At 35.9% G+C, this 23,300-nt stretch overlaps 1 protein-coding gene across 13 annotated transcripts in view; it reads left to right on the top strand.

Annotated features, from left to right (window-relative positions):
- Positions 1-23,300, top strand: part of Tanc2 (tetratricopeptide repeat, ankyrin repeat and coiled-coil containing 2) — a 326,078-nt gene that overhangs the window by 136,039 nt on the left and 166,739 nt on the right. For 2 of the 13 annotated variants that reach the window (XM_028865163.2, XM_028865162.2), the window contains exon 1: positions 2,418-5,414. The exons of the other annotated variants lie outside the window; for them this stretch is intronic. The gene's annotated coding sequence lies outside the window, so the exon portion shown is untranslated. Of the gene's footprint in view, positions 1-2,417; positions 5,415-23,300 lie in introns of those variants that run through there. 13 annotated transcript variants of the gene reach the window in all.

The following is a 23,300-nucleotide window of genomic DNA, read 5'->3' as shown; positions in this document are numbered from 1 at the left end:
TTAGCAGCAGTGTAATGGTTCTAAGAGGTAGACACCATTTTACAACATGGCATATACCAGGAAAATGGAATCCCTCATTCCTCTGTGATCTTCCCCATAAAATTTACTACAGTTTTATGTGATGGTTCCTAGAAACCATCTGTTTTTATGCTTCATTGACCTTGTCCTTCCTACTTGCTTTATGCTCACCTGCTGTAGAATGTGAGTTTCAGAATGCCAAATGTGGAATGTAAGAACTAAGTGATGTCATCCATTAAGAACACTTCTCATTCACACCATTTCACAAAGGGCAAACAAATACCCATAATTGAAAAGCAGTTCCTAGCAGGTCTCTCAACAAGCAGTACATTATAGTATGGGATTATGTAAGGTTTAACAAAAAATATATACTTGATTTATAGTAGAAATTTTGTAGTACTAAACCAAATTGACAAATTCAGCATTTAAGAGCAATAAACACATCTCTTGAAAAAGTATCCCTCTGATGAGAATTTTAAACACCAGAGGGCAGAGTGTTCTTAAAGACCTTTTCATTCAGCTGCCTTTTATTATAAATATACCATTCCTGTCCCAAATGTCAGCCGTTCTTTCATGTTGGTAGATGAATTGTGAAAACCACAAAATGGTACCATTAGCAAATGTTCTACAAAAGCCCATTGATGATTTTGTTCTATCAGTCTAGTGAGCAGTGTTTTGAGTTATAATAGAGTTAGTTGAACAACTGTGTTTTCCCAGTTGCTGATAAATGTCTGTTTCTTGTTTCTGAAAGTGATTATTTTTTAAATACTCTTCTACATTATTTGGTAAATTTTCTAAATTTACCAAAAACAGATTAGTTTAATGAAGCAAGTAAAGTGAGAAAATGTATGTTTGATATGTGTACATCAGTATACACTCATTTTTAAGTTGATTTTTTTTTTTTAGAATTTCTTGAGTACTGCAATTACAATTTCTACCAGCCCCCCCCCCAAACTCCTCCAACTCCATGACCAATGCCTCCCATTCCCTATCAAATGTATGGCTTCTTCTATAATTATAACTGTTAATACATATGTATGTATATATTGTACTGAGCCCATTTAGTGTTCGTATGTACATGTATTTGGGGCTGACCACTTGGAATTGGATAATGTATTAGCACTTACTGATAAAAACATCAAGAAAAGCCCTTTTGAGCTAGTGATCTCTTTTAAGGGTTGTAATTGTAATTTAAAGGTAGTAGCATATGATTGGGAAAGTTTTGTTTAGTATTTAGGTTATAAAAGCAACATAAAAAGTGAAAACAGAGCATAATGAACCTTCAGAAATCCCTTATATATTATTCATGACATTCTTGAAACAAAAACATTGCTGCTCAGTATGTCTAGTCCTGACAGCTTGTCCTTCAGAGTTGAAAGTATCTTGTTCTTTTATTGATCTTTGGTAAATTTCCAATGTGTAGGCAATCATGTTTTATGATTTTTAAAATATATATACTCCTGTGTGAGAGGGTGCTGGTGATTGAAGCCAAAGCCTCACACATAATAGGAATGCACCCTACCTCTGAGCATGCTTCTTTCTCTTCTTCTCTTTGTCATCACTGTTGCAAGTTGAAGTCCTGATTGGAGCTGCAGCCATCCATAGGAAAGATGTAGGCCCACAATGAAATCTCACCAAAGCTTGAATTACTGTAACAATTCAAGTAAGACCTGATATTTCTCTGCAAGAGTGGAGAGTTCATATATTCATCTCATCTCAATAGTGCCCTGCCGTGGGGCACTGGAACACTTTTCCTTGATGACCATCCTTTGGAGAAAGCTTATAATGGAGGAGGAGTGGAAAGAGAACAGGCATAAAAATAGTAAAGGACTTCATGTAAATTCAGATTTGTTTTCTGAATTAATCATAAGGGAGTTAGGAATTAGTAGTCAAGGGAATACTCCTTAAATCCCTTTTTGCCTTTTAGTTAAATGAACCATTTTAAGCAAAACAAAACCTAGGCATTTTGTCTTTCCATGTATCTCTACCATATCCTCATCTTTCAGTTCCTACCAAGCATAAACATAGTGGGAAAATGATTTCCAAGTTTACAGTATTTTTTTTTTGAATCTAGCTAATGCATAGATCACCTCAGCTTGGTTTGTATAGTGACATTTTGAGGAAAAAACTTGTGCTTTGACCCCAAGTATTAAATTGTTGATATTCTAAAGTCACAACTAAAGAGAATTTTCTTCAGAAATAACCACTGGGACACAATAAATGTCTTAGTTAAGGTTTCTATTGATGTAATAAAATACCATGACCAAAAAGCAAGTTGGGGAGGAAAGGGTTTATAAAGCTTATGCTTCAGCATTGCTGTTCATCACTGAAGGAACTCAGGACAGGAACTCAAACAGGAAAGGAGCCAGAGGCAGGAGCTGATGCAGAGGCCATGGATGGGAGCTGTTTGCTTGCTTACTTGCTTGCTCCCCTTGGCTTGTTTAGCCTGCTTTCTTATAGAACCCAGGACCACATGTCCAGAGATGGCCCCACGCACCATGACCTTGCCCTCCCCATTGACCACTAACTGAGAAAATGCCTTACAGCTGGATCTCACGGAGCCATTTTCTCAACTGAGGCTTCTTCCTCTCTGATGACTATAGCTTGTGTCAAGTTGACACAAAATCAGCCAGTACAATAATATTTGATTTTAAAGTCTTACTAGATAGAAGAGATTAGACTACAATGGGAGCACAGAACCAATTCATGCCAGCTGTGAAGTTTTCAAATCCAACATGAATGCTCACTTTTCACTTGACTTTACAGTTTCTAGTTAGGTGAAGTAAAAAGTAGTTGAAGATTATCTGAAGCAAGTTCCTTACTTTGTATGTTTGTTAGTATCATCATTCTGTGGAAACTGCTTTTACTTCTCACTGTTACCATCTTCTAAGAGATGTATGTCATGACAGGCTGTAGAATTATATTTATGTACTTAACCTCAAATAATCCTTTAACAGTGTTCCAAGGCTTCCTCACCTACTGTGATATAAAAAGAAACAGCCACAGTGTCGTGTGTACAATATGATGATACCAAATATGCTATCAGACTTGAAAACTAGCCTAGAAATCCAAGTACTATGGTATATCTCTAATCTTGGGTACTTAAGAGGCTAATGCAAGAGTATCTATGAGTTCCAGACTAGCCGGGCAATGTAGTAACAGTAAATTTGTCTGTCTGTCTCACTCCTTCTTCACCCCTCCTTCCTTTCCCTCTTCTTCCTTCACTCCCCTCTCAAAGGAAAAAAAAAAAAAAAGGCCTATCCTAGAAAATGTTTAACTTTTCAGACCGTTTTGTGGTTGAAATCTACTGAAGCCCATTTCTCCTTTTTATCTTTATTATTTTTCTTAACTAGGTATTTTTATGTAAAATAGCATTTCAAGTCTTGGCATTACGTTGTTTTATTTTATTCTGTTAGCACAGTAACTTTAGGAAGAAAGTATAGTATATGTTATTTTTCATACTTTGCTGATGACGAATCTAGTGACGGGAGTTACATGGTGAGTGATGCCTGCTAAGCAATCAGATTCATACTACAGCTACAGTCAGAAGTGCATGTGGTTCGTCCTGCACCGCAGTCCTTTTAGTCACATTTAATGTGGTGACTTATCATTCCTAGAGATTAATGCATCAGGAATCTTTGACCAACAAATACATAATTTATACTAGAATTATTATTGTACTGCCAGCCTATGAAAGAGAACAATAATGCATTAATTTTCATAATTATTTTGCTTTATATTGTGTCTGAACATTTCATAAAATGAGTGATAATGGAAAAGAAACACATCGTTATGAAAAAGAATGATTTAATATGCAATTGCCCTCTCTAAATAGATGCAATAGAATAGCACCAGTGGTCCATGCCTCAGGAATATAATAAAAGATTTTTCCCTCACAGCTCAGTTTAGGGCCATATATAGAATACTGCAGAGGAGAATACTATTTCAGCAATCCATATATTGATACCGTTCTTAAGTCCTTATCCCATAAGTCCTTTTGGAAGCTATCCTACTATCCAGTGGAGGGGAAGGAACTATTCTGGATTCTTGAGAGGTGAGGAAAAACTACATAGAAAAAGGTTTTTCCAGTCTAAATAGAGAGTTAGGCCTTTCGAAGCATGGGGTGGAACAGTAACCTTATCACATCAAAATGATACAGTAATTTCTTTGTTGTGAATGAAGGAAATAAGCATCTTTAGTGAAGTTGGTATCTTTGAACCTTCTTGTATGTAAAGGGAATCCAATAGCATATCTGTCTTTGAAACTGGTATCTTTCCAATTTCATGAGTCAGTCTGTTGATGCTGCTGCAGTTTTTAGTGTATCTGATGTATATCATCTAAATAAAAGGTATTTGATCTAAATATATCTGAGTATTTAAAAACAACTTTTGGTTGTCTTAGATTCTAGGTAATTCTTACATTGTAGCTATATATTGGTGTCTGATTTTAAAATCTGACCCAATATATTATGAAGATACTGCAGATTTATGTATTAGCTTTCAAAGTACTATATTGATCCTTTAAATTGCCTTATTATAGTTTGGGGGGGCGGGTTGTAGCTGTTAACATAGCTACTATATTTTGCAATGTGTATTTACACAACTCAGAGTCAGAAATTCAAGAATTTAGATTCCTAAAGAGAAATGAGAGGAGTTTGTAGCTTTAAGGCACGAGATGCTTACAGCTTTTTAATATAAATTGCTCCCAGAATCCATGTCACAGCTCCTTCTATGGTGCTGCTTTTTCCCCCTTTCTCTTGGTTGCTATGACAACAGCAGCACTGCGCCATTCATCAGCTTTGGACCTAGGCTGCACTGTTAGTCTTCCGTGTTACTCCTGAATGTTAAGAACATCCGTGAATCATTCACTCTGGTTAACACTGCGCCATTAGAAACCTCAGAACCAGTTCTTCAGCAATTTTCTGTAGCAGAAGAGTAAACTAAACTGCGCCACAGAGAGAACCTGTATAAAAAATATTTCTCTCAAATGGAATCATACAATCTATTTGCTGCAGTATTGTGGAAAAAAATAACTTCATGTCAAGCAATCTAATGAAAAGATCTCATCTGTATAATATTTCTTGAAATCATTAGATGTTCAAAACAGGTACAACAGTGCTTGCTTATGTGGATACAGAAGGAAGCAGGTGATGTTGTTAGGGGCTGTAAGCCCCTTCGGGAGCATCTCTTGTGCATTGGGACTATAATCAACATCTGCTAGAAGAAGTGTCACCTGTGAGGCATAGTAAGTTCTGGGCAGTAAGAAGAGCTGCCTGGAGAAGATTAAAGTGTGGATCATTACTAATGTGCCAGCACGAGAACATGGCCAGTGAATAAGCCTGGAAATGGGAAGCAAACTGCAAAGTATTGACAGATGAGGAAGGAAGAGTAAAGTCTGTGAGTATGATAAGCAGAATATTTGTATGTTCCATGGTTTCTGAGCTGTAAGGCCTACTTTGAGATTTGTAGGAAAAGAAATTCAGCCTAAGAGACTCCAACACTAGTTAGCAGAAAACCTATTAAGAAATTTTCATCAGGCACATTTATTTAATTTTAAATTGTTTATTATGTATTATTTCATGAACCTTTAAATAAATCTCTTGTTTTTTTTATAAAAAAGAACATTTATTGCAGAGAAATCAGTTTTGAACTGTTAGGGTTTTTATGTAAATGTGAAGGTCATTTTTTTTTTAACATTATGATTCCAGAATAGATCTCTACTTTCCATTGCAATAGCCTTATGAGTAAATTCCTTTTTAAAAAAATTACAGAAATCTAGACTTGGTAAGTGAGCTTCTTTAGTATATCATACCTGTCCTATCATTACCTGAAATGTTTAGAAATAAATGGATATTTCTGCATTTTTTGAGGATGCAAGGATTTTTTTTAAATGGCTTTATTTGCTAGTCATGTTGATTTGGGTCTACTTTATCAGTTAAATTTAAGTTAAATTATATGTCTACCCTTTTTAAACTTGCATTTTTCAGATCATTTGGTAGTTACTACCTTTAGATAAATTTAGTTTACATTTGGATTTTCTTAGACTGCTCATTTTCTGCTTTTTCATCTTCTCTTTTTAGCTCTCTGGCTAACTATGGTAACTTAGAAATGACCTAAAACTAGGAACTGGGTTTTTTGTTTTTTTTTAAATTAGAATATTTAGGCTGATCTTCAGCCATCTCAAAACAGAAAAAAAGCATTTTGATATGGGCTTATTCTTTTTGTTATTTGTTTTCTTGAAGCATGTTATTCAGAAAATGCATATTAGACATGACTGAGTATCTTTGATTTACATAGTTAAATGAAAGCATGTTTTGTACTTTTGATTTCTGGTCTTTCCATGTTTGAGAATTTCACCTATAAATCTCTGTATGAATCTGACCATTGTTTAGGAAACCTTTAAATATGAAGAATTAGTATATTAAAATGTAGTAAAAACTGTTATTTACACTCACAGTTATATATGTCATTAATAAAACAATTTTGCTCCTTTTGCTCCTCTTATCTATGATTAACACATTAAATAAATTTAATATTTGCATTTTAAGTGTTGATTTGCAATTTAAAATTTTACATATACTGAACTACTATGTACATTATAAATTGATGCTCCTTTGTAGTCTGTACTCATAAATCTCATAAATGTGTATAAAGGATTTTATATCTCTGAAATCAAAATTCTCAATAATAGTAACAAAGACTGAATTTTTTAATAAGGTTAGGATTTTTTTATTGTTTTATTTATTTTCAAGTAATATTCCTTGGCATACCCTTTGATTTTCATGTTTGTGACTTTACTCAATATGGCATATAAATTGTTTCTTTATATATGTTGGCTAATTTAAATTTTTCCTGGAATTTTTCATATTTTAGAAGATATTGCAGTGGGACCTTTTAAAATAATCAATCTATTCTGTTGGGTTGCTACATGTCTATGTCATACATTAGGTTTCTTAAAGTGAAGAACATTCAAGCTATAGATTTAAGTGACAGTGTTCTATGAAAAAATTAAGCCTCTGTTTCAAAATGATTTGATATTGTCTTGCAGTTTGTTTTCTGGAATATTTTTAAGTCTTTTTGGTATTATTCATATGGCATATAATGTCTTAATTGATAGTTGATACTGCTTTTAATTGGGATGAAATATAATATACTAAATACACAATATGCAAAGATCATAAAAAAGGCTCAAGTTTGTCTCTTCAGTTTTGTTGACTAAAATTTTTATAATGTGCTAATAACACTTCTAAATACCCAAGAATATGGTAATACCAATAATAAAATTTCATTAAGAAATACTAAAACTAAAATATTAAAACTTAAAGTTAAGTTGATATGTAAAACCAAAGAGTCCCAGTTATCCTGCTTTTTTATCCTCATGAGAATAAGTCATAACATTTCAGTGATAAATGCGTGTTCTTATTCCCCCTTACATTACATGATTATATTTTTATACTGTAAGCCTTGCAAGTTAGGGCAGGCTAACTTTCCTTGTTATTCTACTATAAAATCAATGCAATAATGCTTTTGTAGTAGTAGTAGTAGTAGTTGTCGTCGTCGTCGTCGTCTAGGCATTAAATATAGATACTGGGCATGGAGACACATGCCAAAAACTTAGTACTTGACGGGTGAAGAGAGGATGGTCAACTTCACTTAGATAGCAGGTTTGAGCTTCAGTTTGAGGCCAGTCTGGGCTACATGAGACTCGGTGCCAAAATAAAACAAAATGAAAAGTAATGAACCAGATGGAGTGAAGCATGCCTGTAATCCTGGCACTTATGAATTAGAAGTAGAAAGATCATGAGTTCAAGGCTATCCTAGGCTTCATAGAGAGACCCTGCCTCAAAAAGCAAAAATAAAATAAAAGTAAAGTTAAACAAAACTCGGGAAGATAGTATCTGTGAAGCAGCAAGTATACTTGGCACAGAAGATTATTCTCTTAGTGATACCTCCCCTTTCTCTCCTCACTCTTTGTTGGCCCAAATTGCTGCTGCTTGAGCTTTCCCTTAGGAGTTCCTTTAGGACAGAAATTTGAATGGAGGTAGGCAGATCAGGAGTTTAAGGTCATCTCCAGCTAATGTAGCAGGTAGAAGTCGAGCCTGAGTTACTTTAGGCTTGTTTCAAAAAAACAAAACAACAACAAAGAAAAACAAAAACAAACCTCGACATTCCTAGAAAGTCTCACATTTTTCTCTCCTAAAGTAGTGTGCATTTATTTTTATTTTATCATCAAAATATATATCTCCCCCAAATATTTAAATAAACTTATAGGAGTTTTGCATTTACATACCCAAACATATTTCTGTCAACGTGCTACTTGGATCACCTCCATTTAAAAGTGGAGATTCGAGTTTACTCTCTCTGCTTCCTGCTTGCAGGTCAAGATATGAGCCCTCAGCTTCCTGCTCTTTCTGCCATGCTGACACCCCCCAGGAACAATAAACTAAATAGACTCTTTTTTTCTATAAAAAAAAATAAAAATAAAAGTGGAGATTCTCTGAAGGTACCAGGCTCTGCCGACTCCCCATAGGAGAATTTGCCTTGGAGGAGGTGGGAATGGGGAGTAGATTGGGGGTGGGGAAGGCTGGGGGGTAGGAGGAGGGATGAGAGGGGGATCTGTGGTTGGTATGTAAAATGAATAGAAATTTTCTTAATAAAAAAAATGGAGATTCTGAGATGAAAGAAGCATGTGCATCTCTGTGGAGAAAGAGATTAAAGAATCAAGAGGTAAGATGAAGGTGAATCTGGTTCAAACTGGAAGGTCCACAACATTCAAAAGAGAGAAAAGTAGTAGTTTGGAGTTGAGTCAAGCTGTAATGAATGAGAAAGCAATCTGTTGTGTTGCAACAGAAGAATGATGATAGAGAAGCTGCCTCTAAACCTCTCCAAAAGTTATGCAGTAAAGGCACATACCTGTTTAACCCCTTCATATCTCTAAAACTTATTTGACAACCTTTTTCAACGTAAGTAACTCCTACAAGATCACATGGAACAAGTGCCTAAAGAAGCACTCTGCCAGCTCATGAAAGTTCTATGAGTTCTAAGAAAAGAAGAAAAATATTGATGTGGAGTGAACAATGCAGCAGTCATCTTGGCACTCCAGAGATGATGGGGAAATTACAATTTACATAAATGCTCCAGATAAATTTTACTTGAAAAATCTTGCAGATTTGAAATTTTTTTCTTAGTATTTTAGCACAGGCTCTCTTTACATAGCCCTTGCTATCCTAGAATTTAATGCACAGTCCAGGATGGCCTTGAACTCACAGGGATACACCTGCCTCTGCCTCCAGAGTGCTGCTATTAAAGGTGTGCACTACCACACCCAGCAGATTAGTGATTTTTAAGTTGGAGAAAAATTTATATTGGTTATTTGTATTAGAAAATAAAATGATAAAGTAACCAGAAAAATCTTGAAAGTTAGAATATATCAGATAGTAAACACATCGGTTTATTTGGAGTAAATCTTTTATGAAAGGATGCTGAAGATGACTGACATCAAATTGAAACAGCCTAGGGAACAGTGGTAAACTAAGCTGACAGCAGAGAAAATAAAAGAGAAAAAGATTTAAAAGAAAAAAAACAAAACAAGCAAGTTGGTACTGTGAAAGATCCATCCTTGACAGCAAGGTTTAAGGATGGGTATTGGTGGCCTCGGTAGGAGTAGAGAGCGATTAGGACAAATTTTTAACCTCTGCATTTCAAAGTCATACACATAGACCGTGTTCAGTTCCTTGTCTTGTACTGTGACAGAAGCAACTTAAGAAGGAAGGGTTTATTTGGCTCACAGTGTAAGGGTGTAGTCTATCCTAGTGACAAGAACACGAGGCAGCTGCTCATGTTGCAGTCAGTAAGATGAATGCTGGTTTTGTGTGTGTGTGTGTGTGTGTGTGTGTGTGTGTGTGTGTGTGTGTGTGTGTGTTCATACACAAATTAGGCATGATTGATCAGGATTCCAACTTAGGTCTTTATCTCCATTATCAGCTCTTAAGGGGTCAAGAAGTAAACTTTAAGAAACATCTACCAAAGACTAAAGCATATGTTAAAAGGCAGATGAGAGTTTAGAGATTCTTGGAGCACTGGTTTCAAATTTGCATAGAGAAAATAGATTCATAAGGGCCCAAGAATCTATTGTAATGTGATTCTGCTTTAACTTTCCTGAGCTATAGATATAGAAACTCTTAGCTGTAGTGTTCTGCTTTTACTAATATTCATATTCTGTTTATTTAACAAAGAGAAAAAAAGGGCTACTTAAAATTGGCAGGAGTAGATGTGGGATAAGGAAGCATCTAAGAAATTCACAGCTGAACATACTTTTCAGAGTTCTGATTATTCAGAGATGTTTATATTATATGGTTGTACATAGGATTCATCAAGACTTTGAAGAATAAAATGTTTGTCTTTCCCAATTTAGCATGCTCATCTTACAAATTTCTGCCACTTGCTTGCTGTGTAACACTGGACATGTTGTAGATGACATCTCTATGCCTTAGTTCCCTCGCTCATTAAATGGGAGAAATAATACCTATAGAGTTTGTCAGGGTAAATAAAATGCTGACAGTGTGCTATAAGACTGACTACCCAGTAATAACCGATGATGATCATCACATCGTGGCAATTGCAAGGCCAGATGGTCTCTCTGTACCTTTCTTTACTTCTTTCTCCTCCCTACCATTTCATTTGATAAGAAGGGAAACCATTTTCACTTTTACTTAGTATGTTTTAAAAGTGAGCAGAAAGTAGTTTAAACTTTTCATTTTTGTTTGATTTAAAAGAAGCCTGTACCAAAACAAAAAAGGTAAGAAACAAATATATTGCCTCATTACTATAATGAGAAGTATAAAATTGTGAAATTACAAATTCAGTACAGAATGGGGTATTCAAAATTTTAGCATTTATTAGAAATGTGAGGTGTTTTGTTTGTTTTACATATTTTTAGTTTATATGTATGAGTTTTTTGCCTGTGTGTGTGTGAACCACACATACATACATCTCCTCGGATCAGTCTTACGGACAATTGTGAGCTGACATGTGGGTGTTGGGAACCAAACCTGCATCCCTTAAATGCTGAGCCATCTCTCCAGCACCCTAGAAATCTAGTTTTAAATTATTTGTCATTATAGTATAGCCTAAGGCAATGCAGTGTGTGTGTGTGTGTGTGTGTGTGTGTGTGTGTGTGTGTGTGTACACTCTGGATTGAATATGCCTTGATTTGCATCTTGACAACACAAATCAGTTCTCTTTGGAGGCAATACTTAACACTTCTGTGCCTCAGTTTCCTTTTTTATCTTCAAGAGATAGGTAATACCTGAAGCCTCTTCATTAGGTCATTATAAGTATTAAGTGAATAAATTAATTTTTTAAGTTTGAATCATAAGAAATGTATAATATATGCTTTGTTTCCCTATAAGACAGAAACAGTTTTTATCCTCTATTCTATCTTCAGTCTGTAGTCCCATGCCTGGCATGTTGTAGACAGTCACAAAATCTTTCATGAACACTTGTTGAATACAGTGCTTGGTACATCAGTAATAGTCTCTGTTTCAGTTCCTGTATCTAAGCAGGCCAAAGCAGATAATCTAATTATAATGGGAAGAGCATTTCCTCACTAAGGTTTTGTTAAAAGTGAGAGCTTGAGGCGCATGACTCACCACTTTTTACTGACTGATCAGATTTGTGATGATAAACTCTTTTAAACTAAGGCTAGATGGAGGTATGCCATATGAGTCACATTCCTCATCCCAGTTCTTAGGATTCACTGACGACAGTATAGTGCCTAGAACAGAGAGAATTTGTTTTATGTCAAGTTCGACCTGCTCTCAAAATGTGTTACTGAAAGTTGCTCTGGTGTCTAAGATACAGGTCACCTAAGCTGAGGTAGAGGTGCACTGACCTCATGACTGCCTCATGATTCAGTGCCCCAAAAGGACAGATTTAGTTTGCCAACAAGGAAAATAAAATTTGTTATTTTCCTTGTATTCACCATTAAATAGGTATTGTCTGATATGTAGTGAGATTCTTGACATTGAACCAAATGTCTAGTGATTTCAACATCTCTCACTTTGGAGAAAAATTGTTGCTTTAATGAGAAACTTTTGTAGATATGGTAATACTCAGTTTACTTAGATTACAATATTTCATTTGTGTGTACAATATGACATTGAACTATAAGTTACCTCTTGTACTTCTAGCTTTTTGAAATTTGATTTTAAGTGTAATTATATAATTTTTCCTAGGCTATGTCTTGGATTTTGAAAAACATTATCTGTCATAGCTTATCTATCGACAGTGGTTTTGTTTCATGCTTCTATTTTTGTTTTTGATACTTCTCAAATAGTATATTGTTAAGAAAATAGCGAGATAGAAATGTGGTGAAGTGAAAATGACTTCCCTGTTGTGGTCATTGATTTAATGCTTTAATATTTCTTCACTGTTTGCATCATTACTCATTTCAGTTACTGGCACTGGCTCTGGTTTTTGTTGTTATTTTTTATTCGTTTGTTTATTGCTGCCAAGGGCTGCATCCAGGGCCTTGTATACACTGTGCACATGCTTTACAAACTGAGCCATGTTCCCAGCCTCACAGCCTCTTTTCTAAATCTAAACTTTACATTAGTTATTTTTCTCATTGCTGTGACAGAATACCTAAAAAAAAAAAAAAAAAAAAGCAGGTTAAGGAAGGAAGACTTTGTACTTATGGTTTGAAGGTCCAGCTCATAGCAGCAGTAATGTCAGGCAGCTGGGTATATTGTGTCATAGTTAGGAAAAAAGAGAAACGAATGGTCATGCTTAGTTTTTTTTTTCTTTTTTTTATTCTATCTGGGACCCCAGCCCATGGGATGGTGCTGTCTCTATTCAGGGTGGCTCTTCCTTTGTTAGTTAAATATCTCTAGAAATGCCCTTAATAAACATCCCTATGTCTCCTAAGTGATAACAAATCTGGCCAGTTTGAGTATAAAAATTAACCATCACACCTAGAAACCTTAGTCCAGCTTTACATTGAGGATAACCCTGTCCCAGACACTGTGGCTTTGAGTTTCCAGTTTTAGAAGCTTTCTTTACTGACTTTTATCTAACTGCTTCCAGAATTAATTAATACTTTCTGTTCCCTTTGTGACACTTAAAGACTGTTACCAGGACTAGTAGATCAGGCCAGTAGGTCATTTTTTAAGAAAAAACTTGCAAAAGCTGATCACCTGGACTCTAGTCAGACATCCATGGTGTATCAGGATCCAGCATTACCACTTCTATACTGATTAACTGGTCACAAGTTATTCATGTCAAGTTTTCGTATTGTATTTTATAAAATGTGCATAAGAATAACTGTCTCTTAAGAATGGATTTCAACAAATGCTGTACCAGGTGCTTAGCATTTTGTTGCATATAGTGAACCCTAAGTATTACCTGTATTTATACCATTAGTATATGAGCACGGTTAGACAAAGGAAACTTAAGTGATTTTTGTGGCTGTTTTCAAATTTTCTTTGTGGCCCTGACTGGCCTCAAACTCTGTCCTCCTGCCTCAGTCTCCTGAGTGCTGTGCATGTCCCACCATGCCCAGCTGTGGTGCCAGTTTCATGAAAACTGATTTTACTGTTCACCTCTTTAGCTTTCATTGTTCCATATTTTTGCACAATTTTGTTGTTTGTTTGGGGGTTTTGCCATTTATCCAGTGAGATACATTAGTTAATGAAAGGACAGAATTTACTGACTTTAGACAGTGTCTAAAGGTAGAGATTTTATATTTGTTTTTTAGCTTCCTTTCTTGACTGTGTTATGCAACATGACTGCTATCTCCATTCTCCTAGATTTTCTTTCCACATCTTAAAAATGTCACAGTGAACAGAGCAGTGCGTTTATTCAGTTCAAAGTACAGGAGGTTTGTCAAAACCCCAAGAAATACATCCCAGCCAAGTCAGTGCCTACACTTTGTGTGTCAACTCTCTTGTTATCACATTAATGCAATCCTTAGTCCTCTCTGGCTTCCTTCCTCCCATGATTTGCTTTCTAGCAGAGAAAGCAATTCAGCTTCAGACCCTATTTTTCTTGTCCACCAGTCATCTACCTATCCTTTTTCTTGTTCTCTTCCAAGACGATACCAGGGCTTCAGAGACTGAAAAGCAACTTGCCCTCTTATAGGACTGATAATTTCTGACTAATGTTCTAAGGTCAGAGAAATGTGATTCTTGAGCCAGAGTTAGAATTACTCAGTGTTCTTTGGTGTGAATTTCCTATTGTGACTAGTAACAACTGCACATTCCAAAAACAAGCCAGAAAGTTATTGGCATTCACACTTAATCCTTAGAAATGTCTCCATAGTCATTTCTGTCCATGGGACAGGGTGACATTTACTTTTAATCTATTAATTTTGAAAGGTTTTAAATTGACACATAATAGTTATACATATTTGTAGAATACACCGTAGTATTTTAGTACTTGTATACAGTATGTAATGGTCAAATCAGGGTAATTGGACTATCTATAACCCACTCATCATTACCTAGTGTTGTGAATATTTAGAATCCAACTACTTTGAAATACATAGTTGTAATCAGTTATCCTTGGAACACGTGTGCAGGTACACTTTTTTGGGCAAGCATGTGTGGAGGCCAGACGTTGACACTGGAACTATCTTCCTCAATCATTTCTCCTTATTTTTAGAGACAGGATCACTAACTGAACTTGGAGCTCACCATTATGGCTAGAATGGCTGGCCAAAGCCTCTAGAATCCCCCTATCTCTGCCTCCAGAGCTAGGATTTAGGTATAGACAACCATGCCCAGATTTTTACTCTTGGTGCTAAAGGTCCAAACTCAGAACCTCAAGCTTTCCTAGCAAGCATTTTACCCACTAAGCCCTCTCCCTGGTCCCTCTTTTAGCTTACTCTTAGCTGATTTTATTCTAGTACTGGCACAGTGCTCATGCTTACGTAAATTGTAGCAGTTTCTACTTCTACACTGAATAATTAAAATCTTCAGATAACTTGCTTAAAGTTTTGGAGAGGGAAAAAAAACAAAACCAGTTCTGAGCAGCCAGTAAATGACAGGTGCCTATCATGTACCTTGATATTATTCAAGTCTTTTTCTCTCTCTCAAGTGTAGAAAAAACTATTTCTTCAAGGAATTTTGTGTAAATTTACCCAGTTAGCATATTGTTAGGCACTATTAATTGTAAATGCAGAAGGACAAACAGCAGTGTGACTGCATTCTATATGATTCTGAGTTCTGTCCTGAGATTATCTGATAGCCCTACCTATAAAGTGTATATACTAGTGAAGTTTGATTATTCATATGCAGTAATAGAACAGGAAGAGTTTATAGTTCAGATTTATAACCTCAGGATCTTGGGTTCTAATATGTAACTTAGCATACTTTTAAATCACTGGTAAAATGTTCAGTGATTTTGTTTTTAGCTTTCTTGTGTTACATAAACAAATTGCCTCAAACATTCTGTACTGTAGAAGACATTTCACACAAGTACACTTGGTACAATATATATTCTGCTAAAAATAATCTTTATCCATTAAATACCAGTTTCTTATTTAGGAGCAAAGATAGAGAAGCAGAAAGAACTAATCCAAGAACTGTGAGCAAATTACTTTTCGCAGTTAGATGTTGTAAGTAATCTTCAGTAAGGTTTAACACTCTGACCAGTATCTTAAAAGTTACTGTGTATCTTTCTATGTTCCTCCATTGCTTGTGAACACATCACCACCACCACTGTCATCATCATTATACACTATAAAATGTCTAGTGTTGAGCCCATAGTAATGTAAGGCATTATGCTGATTTTACAAAGATTAATTCATATAAATCTTTGTGATGACCTTGAGAAATAAGTGGAGTCTATTATATATGCTATTACTAAATAATGAATCCCATATACACATTTCAGTTTCTGTTCCAAGGATAGCTCTGTCTGAGGCTTTGGGTGACATTATATAGCTTTAAAGTCTGTTTAGTGGTCTGAATAATAAATATCAATAGCTTTTTTTTTTAACTGAATCTACCTTTTACACTTTAAACTTAATTCTTGTAATGTAGAGAGATTTTTATTGCTCACATTTTTAAGATAATGAATCTTAAAAAGTTGAAAAAATGTAATAATTTGTTAAAGACCACACAATAGTAGGTCATGTAACACAAGTCTCACTTTTATTTGTTTATTCTTGAAACTCAGTCTTGCTACGTAGCCATGGCTGATGCTGGGATTACAGATGTCTATCACCAAGTGAATTTACTTGCTATCTTTAGAGTCTGCATATTTCTTTCACAAGTCATGTGCTTCAGAGCCAAGGGGATGGCTCAGCTGATAAAAGGAAGAACCTAATTTCAATCTTCAATACCTAAATAAAACTAAACACATAGTGTATGCCTGTAATCCCAGTGCTGGAAAATTGGAAACAGTAGGATCCCTGGGGCTTGATGGCCAGCCAACTAGCCAAATGGATGAACTCCAGTTTCACTGAAAGATCCTGTCTCAGTGAGGTGGGAAGCTATTGACGAGGACACCCAACATCAACTTCTGGTTTCCACACACGTGCATATGTGTGCACAAAATGAGTACCTACTTGTCCATATATATGCACACACATAGACATATGTTTAGGGAAGTCATCAGTTTTTTTTAGATGTTGATATTAATATTTCATATAAAATAGTAGGAAGGCCATATGCTATAAAACTTTAGAAGTAGGATCTCTGATAATTTTTAGTTACACTATTTCTGTTTCTTGAATTTTGTATTATCCTCCGCAACAGTTTTGCCTTTGCTTTGTAATGTCATATAGAGATAAAAATTTACATCTGATTTCTCCTTGAAATGAGAACTTCTGTTTAATTTATTCAAAGTTCCATTAACTTCAGTAATTGATGTCTGTTGGAATGTCTTAAGGTTTTGCAGTCATTTTTTTGAGCAGCTTTTTTTTTTAGCACCATGTTGTCTCCATATTTATTGCTTATATGTTCTGTCTGTCTTTGTATCTAGTATATCCTTTTGTGTGGCACAACATAATTGCACAAAAATATAACATATGTACCAGAGTCTTGAGTACAGTTTAGAACCAATAGTCTTCGTCAACTTTAGTTACTAAAGGTGAAGGACATGAACAGATCTCTTATACCTCCAAAAATGTATAAATAAATATATAAAATTAATTTATTCAACAAATAGTATATCTGTTCTGTGCTTGGCATAATTATAGGCAATGCTGAGGACACAGCAGTATATAAAACAAAGCTGTCTCTTGTCAGACACATTCTTCAATAATAAACAAAAATGCAAGTTGAAACATCACAAGAGGCTCTTCCCAGTGTGATGATGCAACTAATGTTAGACTTGCCTTCCCATAGGAAACAACTGTTTTTGGACACTGAGCTGTTTATAGCATGGTTACATAATCACCGAGTGAAAGGATAGGGCAGGGGTCAAGATCTAGGTGCACCTTGGTTTATTGCCTGAATGTATTCTGTGGAGAGATCTAAGAATGACAGTCCTGCTGAGCTGAGGAAATGAAGATGAGAGTGTTAGAGAGAATACAGCAAGGACTTCTGGGCTCTAAAATACTAGTGGAGAGTACACTGCACAGAGGAGTAGTATTAATGCTGGACATGGGGCTCACTCTCTAATCCTAGCACTTAGAAGGCTGAGCTGCATGGTATAGTGATAACATCTGTAGCAAATGACAATCTGTTCTGTTGTATTAAGTCACCATGAATGAGATGATCATGTTATTTCAGTTCTTACCTACCCAGCCAGGCCAAAACAAAGAGAAACATGATTGTACTATAGCTGTCTTAATAGGACTTTGTAATAGAAATATATTTTTATAAATACAAAAGGTAAAAATGAGCTTGACAGACTTCAGTGTTTGAATTTGCATATAATTATACTTAGATAATTTGAATATGCAGCATTTCATTGAGATGGAAAATTTGCTACTTCCCTGTAAATCTGGTGTTAGCTCTTATTCTTCCTGGGTTTTGAAAGGACTACTTCAATTCATGTACTTCCCTTCCCATCCCTAGTTCTTCATCACTCTGTTCTTTCTTTCATTCTCTGAAATGAAATGCTTATTTTCTTATCTATCTTTTATTTTCTCTCTCATTGCTATAGGAAACACATTTTCTTTCTGTGTGAGGTTTTGTGAGTTACCATAATGAAGCTTTTTCACACATTTTTAGACATTTCTAATCCTAGCACAGTTTAGAAACAGAATTTGAGAGCCCACTAATCAATCTAATGCTTTCAAGAATGACTTAATGATTTACTCTTGATTTAACAAAGTAACTTTAACTTTTCTGTGTTGAAACATGTAAAAACACATTCAGTCTCTACTTTCTCTTTCCTCACTTTTGACTTCTTGCTGTGCCATCAATGGGAAAACTATTAAAGGTATGTAGAACTGGATTGGTCCTCTTGCAAGATGGCAAGGAAAATTAAGAGTGGGCTATTCTGATTAACCAAACAACTACCTTGTTCAAATGACTTAAATCTGTTCATGTGGAAAGTTCTTTAGCTTGCTAATTATGTCTCCCATTTATACCTGATACTTCCCAATTTTTTTTTTACCTAACCAATATCCCAATCATGACTCTGATATGTTATTCTTACTATCTGAGAATATTTCATCAGTTGTATCCTTCATATTAGGTACCAGTTTTGTTGTTATTGTTTCTGACATCATGGATCAAACCAGGGCTTTGTACATGCTAGAAAGTCACTACCAAGGGCTACATACCCAGATTTCTAGTCACATTTTTGGGGGGATGGGGTACCAATTTAAATTCAGTTGTGAACACGTGTTTTGTTCACAACTGTCTTAGTCAAAGTTCTATTGCTGTAAAGAGACACCATGACCAAGGCAACTCTTATAAAGGAAAACATTTCATTGGGGCTGGTTAACAGTTCAGAAGTTTAGTCCATTATCATCATTGTGGGGAGCATGGTGGCATGCAGGCAGATATGGTCCTGGAGAAGTAGCTAAGAGTTCTACATCTGGATCAGCAGGCAACTAGAAGAGAGAGTGAGCCACTGGGCCTGGCTTGAGCTTCTGATACCTCAAAGCTCACCCTTAGTGACACATTTCCTCCAAAAGGCCACACCTGCTTCAACAAAGCCACATGTCCTAATCTTTTCAAATAATGCCACACCCTGTGTGTGTATGGGGGCCATTTTCATTCAAACCACCACAATAACCCAACAGAGAATGGGCATAAAGTGGAGAATTAAATTGAGTTTCCCTATTAAAGTACAGTTTGGTATGATAAAATTATTTATCAGCTTTGTTCATTTGGCTTAGCATCTTCACAAGTTTTTGCTGTACCTGCTTACAACCATATTTGTTTATAACATTTTCTGGAGTGCTGTGCTCTTATTTTTAGGTTATTTTTTAAAGATAGATTTGTTCTATTTTATGTATTTGTCTGAATGTATATCTGTACACTACATGCATACCTGGTGCCCACAGAGGCCAAAAGAGAGTATCTAATCCCTAGAGTTAGGTTAGAGTTATAGATGATTATAAGCTACCATATGGTGCTGAAAACCCAACTCAGGTCCTCAGAAAGATCAGTAAGTGCCCTTATCTCCTGAGCCATCTTTCCAGCCCTTAAATAGGTTATTTTATTTTTAAAAATATAAGTGACTGGAGAGATGACTCAGTGTATAAAAGCATTTGTTGCTCTTCAGAGTAGCTGAGCTCCATTCTTAGTACCCATGTTGGGCAGCCCACAACTGTATGTGACTCCAGCTGGCCTCCAAAGGGTGCACACCCATGAGTACACACACGGCATACACTTACACAGATATATATGTAAATCAAAATAAAATAAAAATTTAAGAAAATAATATTTTATAATCAAACTGGAAAATCAGTGCATACCATGAGTAGAAGATCAACTAGATAGATTCATAAAATTTCAAACAGCTTTAAAAGCTAAACTGTTACTCTTAGTTTAAAATGAGGATTAGTTAGTATTAGTGCTACTTTAAAATGTTCTCCTTGTCATAGAAGGATTGACATGTAATTAAAATGAGAATTACTTTATAGCTATTTAATTAGTTATAATAGGCCTGATACCATAACAGCCTTAAAAATCTTTGTGATTTCATGCAGCAAATGTCTATTTCTGATATATCTAACAAGCTTGAACAGCTCTCCAGGACAGTTGAATTTGGTAATAAGTGCAAGATAGTTAGTCTTCTAGCCCTACTATCTCGGCATGAGATTTGCTTCATGATTTTTGTTAACAAGGAAGAGGCAGACTATAAACTTATGCAGAGGCTGAGTCATTGTTGTCTATTGGCCAGAGTAGTCACATAGTCTTTTTTTTTTTTCCTTTTATTTTATTTTACAATACTATTCAGTTCTATATATCAGCCACGGGTTCCCCTGTTCTCCCCCCTCCCCCCCCCTCCCTTCCCCCAAGCTAACCCCCCATTCCCACCTCCTCCAGGGCAAAGCCTCCCCCGAGGACTGAGATCAACCTGGTAGACTCAGTCCAGGGAGGTCCAGTCCCCTCCTCCCAGACTGAGCCAAGCGTCCCTGCATAAGCCCCAGGTTTCAAACAGCCAACTCAGGCAATGAGCACAGGACTCAGTCCCATTGCCTAGATGCCTCCCAAACAGATCAAGCCAATCAACTGTCTGACCTAGTCAGAGGGCCTGATCCAGCTGGGGGCCTCTCAGCCTTTGGTTCATAGTTCAAGTGTTTCCATTCATTTGGCTATTTTTTTTTCAGTAATTGAGTAAAACTGAAATTTATTATAAGCCACAGTCATCCTAGGGACCTCCATGCTATATATATAGCCTCCATGGTTCTATGGGTTGTGGTCTGATTGTTCTTTATTTTATATCTAGAATCCACTTATGAGTGAGTACATACCATGACTGTCTTTGTGGGTTTGGGTTACCTCACTCAGGATGATTTTTTCTAGTTCTATCCATTTGCCTGCAAATTTCATGCTTTCATTGTTTTCTCTGCTGAGTAGTACTCCATTGTGTATATGTATCACATTTTTTTCATCCATTCTTCCGTTGACGGGCATCTAGGTTGTTTCCAGGTTCTGGCTATTACAAATAGTGCTGCTATGAACATAGCTGAGCATGTATCTTTATGGTATGAATCAACATTCCTTGGGTATATGCCCAAGAGTGGGATGGCTGGGTCTTGAAGTAGTTTGATTCTTAATTTTCTGAGAAACCGCCATACTGATTTCCACAGTGGTTGTACAAGTTTACATTCCCACCAACAGTGGAGGAGTGTTCCCTTTGCTCCACATCCTCTCCAACATTGACTGTCATTGGTGTTTTTGATCGTAGCCATTCTGACAGGTGTAAGGTGGTATCTCAGAGTGGTTTTGATTTGCATTTCTCTGATGATTAAGGATGTTGAGCATTTCTTTAAATGTCTTTCAGCCATTTGTGATTCTTGTTTTGTGAATTCTCTGTTTAGCTCTTTAGCCCATTTTTTAATTGGATTGTTCAGTATTTTGATGTCTACTTTCTTGAGTTCTTTATATACTGTGGAGATCAATCCTCTGTCAGATGCGGGGTTGGTGAAGATCTTTTCCCATTCTGTTGGCTTTTTGTCTTATTGACTGTGTCTTTTGCCCTGCAAAAGCTTCTCAATTTCAAGAGGTCCCATTTATTAATTGTTGTGCTCAGGGTCTGTGCTGTTGGTGTTTTATTTAGGAAATGGTCTCCGGTGCCAATGCGTTCAAGAGTGCTTCTTACTTTCTTTTCTATTAAGTTTAGTGTAACTGGATTTATGTTCAGGTCTTTGATCCACTTGGACTTGAGTTTTGTGCATGGTGACAGATATGGATCTATTTGTAATCTTTTACATATTGACATCCAGTTATGCCAGCACCATTTGTTGAAGATACTTTCTTTTTTCCATTGTATAGTTTTGGCTCCTTTGTCAAAAATTCAGGCATTCATATGTGCATGGATTAATGTCAGGGTCTTCAATTCGATTCCATTGGTCCGTATGTCGGTTTTTATACGAGTACCAAGCTGTTTTTATTACTATAGCTTTATAGTAGAGTTTGAGGTCAGGGATGGTGATGCCTCCAAAGGTTGCTTTATCGTATAGGATTCTTTTAGCTATCCTGGGTCTTTTGTTTTTCCATATGAAGTTGAGTATTTTTCTTTCCAAGTCTGTGAAGAATTGTGTTGGGATTTTGATGGGGATTGCATTGAGTCTGTAGATTGCTTTTGGTAAGATTGCCATTTTTACTATGTTAATCCTACCTATCCATGAGTATGGGAGATCCTTCCATTTTCTGATAGCTTCTTCAATTTCTCTCTCAGTGGTGAAAGTGCTCTGGGTTTGATCCACAGTACAACAAAAAATGTTACAAAGGGATGGAAAACACTTTTTAATTGGACAGTTACATAGCAAGACTTTTAAGTTGCATACTGTGCTGTCAGTATTCATTTCCTATGCACACTGTCATTTTAGCCACATGTACTACAAGTAGCCTGTTTTTCTAGATCATTTGTTCTTATCTCAACTTCTTCCTTAATTTTCTGAAAATGTGTTAAAGGTGTGTTGTTCTTACTTTTAGACTTATTCAGTTAATGTAATCTTGACAACTCATCCAGGATGTAGGTACTGTTTTGAACTTAGATTGACTGTAGGCAACGTGTGTGCAGGGATTTTAGCACTAGAAAAAGCAGAGGATGGAATTGGTCTCAAGCTTTTGGTTTCAAATCCTTCTCTGTCCATCTTTTCACTGTTCTGCTACTGTGTTATCTTCCTCTGCATGCTGTATCTTGAAATCTTTCTTATTTTCCATAACTGTAGCCTTCACCATTCCATGTCTCAATAAATTATAGGTGAGCTGTTATCATTTCTAAGCATCATGCTAAGTATTTTTCATGATTAGAATTCACTGAGACTCAACAAAATTCTATGAGAAAACTAAGGCTTTGTAAATAATCGGTTTCTTACTAGTAAGTGCTAGAAATATGACCTAGACCTTTCAAATGATTATGTTCCTTAAATTCATAAGCATTTTCTTTAGCCTACATCCTCAAACTTAAACAAATTCTTCCTGGTAGCATAAGAATCAGGTTCCCAGTGTTGGTTCATATCACTTCTCAGAGCAACAGTTTCTTGTCATCACTTATGTCACAACAAAATACCTGATTTGAGTTTTAGTTTAATTTTACTCATCTAATCCACTCTGTTTTCATTTGTTTTAGTTTTGGTTTTGATCGGGTAAACACTCGATGTGCATTCATTCCTCTTATGTATTATAATCATGTTAGGTAGCA

The sequence above is a fragment of the Peromyscus leucopus genome, chromosome 8b (genome assembly GCF_004664715.2).
Source record: "Peromyscus leucopus breed LL Stock chromosome 8b, UCI_PerLeu_2.1, whole genome shotgun sequence".
Lineage (NCBI taxonomy): Eukaryota > Metazoa > Chordata > Mammalia > Rodentia > Cricetidae > Peromyscus > Peromyscus leucopus.
This window is presented reverse-complemented; position numbering and strand designations above follow the sequence as displayed.